Below are 6,303 nucleotides of genomic sequence, written 5' to 3'. Positions count from 1 at the left end.
CCCAGACTCCAGAGTGCTGAGATTAAAGGTATGTATCATACAGCTTTGGTTTTTAAATTTAAAACAAAAACATTTTTGAACCTTCAAATCTTGTTTTCGCCATTCAAGGTTCATTTGGTGTTTTTGTTGGCATGACACTTGCGTAGTTGATTCAGATCTTACTTTTTATATAATATTGCCATGTAAACTACAGACACAAATAATGCATAAATAACAGACTTTAGAAAAGTTATGTGCAAGTTATGCATAATGGACTTACACACTGGAAGCAGGCAATGGCTAGTTGGGAGTTCCTTGTGCAGTACAGAGACACAATAGGCTCACAGGATAATTGAAGCCTGCACATAGTTGGTAATGGTGGAACTGTCACACTAACAGGTTACCACTTAGCATCAGCACAGAGCTGTGAGAACTGAGGTTTTCCCTGGGTCACCTTAATATAACTGCACTAACCACAGGTCAGATGAGAAGCGGACAGTGAGTGGTCTCCATAGAAACCCTGCTGCAGCCTGCTCAGTGAAATGTTAAGGGATCTGAGGACTTTAGAACCAGCTCTTTCTGGCTCCCCCGGAGTGTATCTGCACTCTTCTTCTTCAAGTGGGACTCCTCTTCAGGAATGACAGTTCCCCTCACAACATCCAAGATTCCGATTTGTCCCAGGACACAAGGGACACTAAGGAAGATGTCACCCTTGATACCATAGAGATGGTTATTCATGGTGGAAATGGGATTCAGAGAGGCCAATGGCCCAGGACACATAGCCTTTCAGTGTGATCATGTCATAGGTGCTGTTCACCTGCTTATGAACTTCTTCCCGCTTCTCCTTGTCTGCATTGTTGTCCAGTTCTAGGTTCAGATTCTTCAGGGAGATGCCAGCAACAATGACACTATTCCACACTGGCATACTGGAGTCTCTATGCTGCCCTAGGACCCATCCATGACAGCTAAACAGGTGAACTACCAGCCCTCTCCAATCAGGTAACAAAACTGAGCTGGATCCAGATTGCAACCATTTCTGGTAACCCTGTTTTGGGGAAAGCCACTTATTTTCTAAGTCATGTAGTCAATAAGCAGCTTGGACTCTAGGTCACAAGGTTGGGAACGATGAACCTGAAGATTTTCATGTTTCCTCTGACCAAATTGAGTTGGCTCTGTTGCTGATGGGCCCCCTGCTGTATCAATGACCAGCTTGGCATTTGTAGTCACACAGTCTTTGCCAGAGACAATTTTTGCTGTTTTAAGGAAAAGGCTTCCATGCTCAAGATCCGTTGCCTCTCCCTTGAGTATGTCTTCCATGACATCAACAAGGGCAAACTCATCTTGCAAGTCATTCATTAAGATACTGATTCATGAGCCAAGCCAACAGCACCAACCCCAACAACCCATAATTTTGTTGTTGTTGGTGGTGGTGGTGGGTGTTCTTTCTTAGAAAGATTCCCAACCAGCAGCTCCTTGAGGGTTACCATCTTGAACTTACAACCTTTTGGGACTGCTAATGAATGACGGGCCAGCATTGGGCACACAGTGGAATGGTCTGGGCTGGGGGACAATGTTCCAGCAGAACATTCAGATTTTTAATTTTTGAGAATTTCACAGTATGTTTTATCATATTCATTTCTCTCCTACAACTCCTCTGACATCTTTCCTTACCTCCTTAGCAACTCGACTTCATCTTGCCCCTCCACTCTGTAGGCCAAAAAACCAACCAACAAAACAAACAAACATACAAACAAAACCAAAGCCCAAACCTGTGGAATCCAGCTTGTGTTGGTTGACTACTCCTGGATATGGGGTCTGCCCTGGAGTGTAGTCTATATACCAAGTGTATTTTATCGAAGAAAACTGATTTTTCCCCCTTCCCAGCAGTAATAAAATGACAGCAGCTTCTGCCTACAGATGTGACTTCATGCCTCCTTCCCTTCTGTGCTTGGATTTGCTTTGGCTTTAGTTTAGGCAGATCTTGAGCATGATGTCACAGTCTCTGTGGGTTCATATGTGAATCTGTACCTTTGTCCCTGGAAAACACTGTGTCCTTGAAGTTATCCACCACCCCTGGCTCTTTCAATCTTTCTGATCTTCTGCATAAAACCCAGAGCCTTGAGTGATACAGATAAACCATTTAGGTCTGGACATTCTGAAGTCTCTTGTTCTTTACATGTTGATGAGTTAGATGTTGGTTATATTATTAAGTGCTCTATGGTAAGTACCATCTACTGCAAAAAAAAAAAAAAAACAGTGTCTCTGATGATGGCTGGGTGATGCAGTGATATATGCTGATAGCACTTTTGTCACTAGGACTTTTTACTTGCTATTTCCATGTAGCAGAATTATATTAGAAGGCTTTTCCCTAGGGTGCATGAACTGACTAGCCTTAGGTTCTTGACTTTACCTTCAGTGTCATATAATGGGTTAATGGCCTTGGAATAATTCTAAGTATAGAGTCACTAACCCATTTAACCTCAGGGAGCTGAGAAAGTTCTGACAGCCAAGTTGTCATGCGGATAACAAGTGTAGGCAATCACAGCTAGGCAGCTCCTGATTAGAAAGTCAACACATCCTCCTCCATTGGGGAACCCAGATTTTCCTATCATTTCACTGTCCTCAGAGTTCAGAAGGAGGCGTTAATGACCTTCAAAAGCCTCAGAGTTGAAAACATCTGCAAGCACTCACTAGGAACCTCATGATAAGAAAGTCAACATACCAACCTTCTTTGGGATTCACACCCCTGTGACTGTAGGGGAACAGAGGTGCATGTGGGATTTACCACCCCAAAGTCTCCTTTTCTGCACTATAAAACCCTCAAGCCCTTTGTGCCCCTGAATAATCTCTGCTCCCAACTCCCATGGAGAAACACTTGCCTTTCATCATTCTAGTTAAAGACAACTTGCTTCTGTTAAGGTCGGTCCCCTTCCCCCATTTTTCATGTTACCCTAATCAGTCCCATTCTCATATCATATATGAGTTCCATTTTGGAACAGGACTTACCTCCCATACCCCAAAGTAGTTGGGTACTACCATAACATCCATGCCACTACTGTACCCAGCACAGGCAGGTTGTCATTACTGTGGCTCACACACTTCACAATGGGGGAGACTGATTTCTCCTCCAGTGGCATGCATAGCCCCTTCTAGCCCTATGTGCTCTAGTCAGTTCAGATGAAGCTTTCTGTTGAGCACCTGATGGGAAATGTTCTGTATATCTGCTTCTCTTATTGGTTAATGAATAAAACACATGTTGGCTGATTGGCCAGACAGGAAGTGTCTGGGCAGAATCAGGATATAAGCAGGGACAGACAAGAAATCGATCTCTTCTCTGCCAAGACACTGAGTAGTCATGTAGCAGGCAAAGGAGTTGCAGGTCCGGCATTCCTCGGTAAAATAAGACCATGTGGAAAGACTTGGATTAATAGAAATTAAGACAGAGCTAGCCGATAAGAAACCCAAGCCAATGGACAATAGCTTTATAACTAATACAACGTCTGTGTGTTTCTTTGGGGCCGAGAAAGGCTGAGGGACCTGCCAGGCCAGAAAACTCATGCTTACAAGCACCAGCTAGATTTTTTTTTTTTTTTAATGTTTTATGTCTCATGTGTGTATTGCCTTCAACAACTGGGTATTGCCACAAATTCAGGAGGATAACAATTGACATTACTATTGACAACGTAAGACTCCATTGGAAAACAACTCAACTCAAAAAGTTGTCACCCATTCCTAGTACTGGTGGTTTTATTTGATAGTGCATGGTATCTATTTGGGGGTATTGCTCCTGATTATGGGGTAACTCTGTTTAAACTTCTTTTATATGTATATGTATTTAGGAGGCTTTCTACAGTGGTAATTTGCACAGTTTTTTGTTTGTTTTCAAAGGGCCTTTAGTGTTAGTTATCCATTCCTGTATTCTGTTCTGTAGCCTGCACTCCCAACACCCACTCCATTTCATCTCCCATGTTCTATTCTGTATTCTCTTTCTATCACCTTGTTAGATAATCTGAGGAGATCTTTGGTGCTCTGGTATGCACTGAAGCGGTCTTCCCTGGTGGAATTCTCAGTGTTAAAGGCTAAACAAAGTTACTCTAAAATTTTAGAATTGGAGAAAAAAATTGCAGATGAGATTTGTGTGTGTGTGTGTGTGTGTGTGTGTGTGTGTGAGAGAGAGAGAGAGAGAGAGAGAGAGAGAGAGAGATAATCTGAGGAGATCTTTGGTGCTCTGGTATGCACTGAAGCGGTCTTCCCTGGTGGAATTCTCAGTGTTAAAGGCTAAACAAAGTTACTCTAAAATTTTAGAATTGGAGAAAAAAATTGCAGATGAGATTTGTGTGTGTGTGTGTGTGTGTGTGTGTGTGTGTGTGTGTGAGAGAGAGAGAGAGAGAGAGAGAGAGAGAGAGAGAGAGAGAGAGAGAGAGACTTGAGTGTGAGGTACTGGTGTGGGTGGCTTCCCAGTAAAAGTCTCACTTTATTACACCATGTACTTGGAGATGTGACTTGGTCTGATATTATGTGAAGCTCAGCTACTCTCTGCAGAATGCATTTCTTGGAGATGGGCCATGGAGCAGGTGATTCCAAATGACTAAAGGTGTTTCTTAGTAATGCAGCTCTCTGGCTCACCATCCAAGCAGTGAATCAAAAGCTGTGGGAATTTGTCCAGGGCTATTCTCTTGAAATGGGTGCTCCTCTGCTTAGCCATCCCGATGTTTAAGTGTTGCTATAGGACACATCAACCCTGACTTATAGTTCAGGTGACTGTCGAGTAAGGGCTAATGCAAAGTCTGTGGCTCTCATTGTTACTGTCCTAAATATTCCATTCATAGGAAATTTGGAGTTAAAGTTTACAGATTACGGGAAAGAAGGAAGGAAGCTATAAGCAAAAGATGTTTATGTATATAATAATTTAGGCCCGAGGGAACCAATATTGGTTTGAAGATAAAATTGAACACAAAGAAAGGTCTAGAGAACTACAAGACTGCCGCCAACTAACAATTTGAGCAACCGTGGAAAGGCTACTATAAATGCCCTTCCCCGATAGTGAGATCAACAACTAACTTATCCATGGAGATATCCATGGAGACATAAACACTGAGTCGAACTAGAACCCAGATGCAGAAGGAGAGGACAAGACCAGGCTGCAGAAACACATAGAGACAGCTGACCTGAACAAGGAGGAGCTAACGGGCCCCCAGACTGATAGCTGGGAAGCCAGCATGGGACTGACTCAGGCCACCCTGAATATGGGTCTCAGCCAGAAGGACTGAGCAGTCTAAGGGACCTCAGACAGTGGAGCCAGGATGTATCCCTGGTGCACAAAAGGACCTTGCGAACACATCCCCCATGGAGGGATAACTGCCTTAACCTAGAGACAGGAGAGAAGCCCTAGTCCCTACTTCACATGACCTGTCAGATCTACATGACCCCAACTGGATGGCATTCCCCTACATATGGAATTGGGGTAGGGGATGGGAGGGGAGGGTGGTTAGGGTGAATGTGAGAGGGCAGAGAGGGTAAAAGGGAGGGAGGGAGGGAGGAAGAGGGAACTGGGATTGACATGTAAAATAATAAATTAAATAAAAAATAATAATTTAGGTCCAATTTAGTGAATGACAAGGCCATTAATTTAACCTCTCCAAATAATACTCTCTGACCAATTTGATTACAATATAAACAAAAACACAGCTGTTTACCTATGCTTCTCAATTAGTCAATCAAACCGTTTCCATATACAACTGAACACACCGAATAATTAAGGCATCTAGCATGTGTGACCAGAATGTACTATATACATGTATGAAACTGCCAAAGAAAAACATTTTAAAAAATTACTTTGAAATCTATTTCATTTCAAATCATCTGTAAATTATAAACTAGGGAAAATATAGCCATCACGTGTAACTGGTGGACAGAAATGGCCATTCTCGAATGCAGTGACTTTCAACCCTGACTCTACATTAGATTCATCTACAGAAAGTTTAAGAACATCACCCCCAGCTGTAGTCCACTGAAGTTCAACTGCAGCAAACAAGGGTGTGTGAAAGAGTAACAAAGCTCTTCCATTCCTTGGTCAACTGAGGGCTGGGATCTAATTCTTCAGGGTGTGCTCAGGCAGAGCAACTTCTAATTGATCTAATAAATGAAGTTCAGCTGGGAACAACAATCAATGAAAAGACTGCCTCAAGTCCACGTAAGTCATTTGTTTCTAGTTTTGACCTTCATTTAAGCCACGGAAGTCGTGCACTTGCTGTTATTGAAAGACCCACGGAGGGCTTGAACCCTCACGCCCCGACTCAGGAAAGGTGCTTCCCCCCCCCCCCA

The 6,303-nt window shown here is 43.0% G+C and overlaps 1 pseudogene; it reads right to left on the bottom strand.

Moving 5' to 3' along the window:
• Window positions 1-513: 513 nt before the first annotated feature.
• LOC127226599 (L-lactate dehydrogenase A chain-like) lies at window positions 514-1,466 on the bottom strand (annotated as a pseudogene).
• Window positions 1,467-6,303: the final 4,837 nt, after the last annotated feature.

This window comes from Phodopus roborovskii, unplaced genomic scaffold, assembly GCF_943737965.1.
Source record: "Phodopus roborovskii unplaced genomic scaffold, PHOROB, whole genome shotgun sequence".
Taxonomy (NCBI): Eukaryota; Metazoa; Chordata; class Mammalia; order Rodentia; family Cricetidae; genus Phodopus; species Phodopus roborovskii.
The sequence above is the reverse complement of the archived record's forward strand: the minus strand, read 5'-3'. Positions and strand labels throughout refer to the sequence as shown.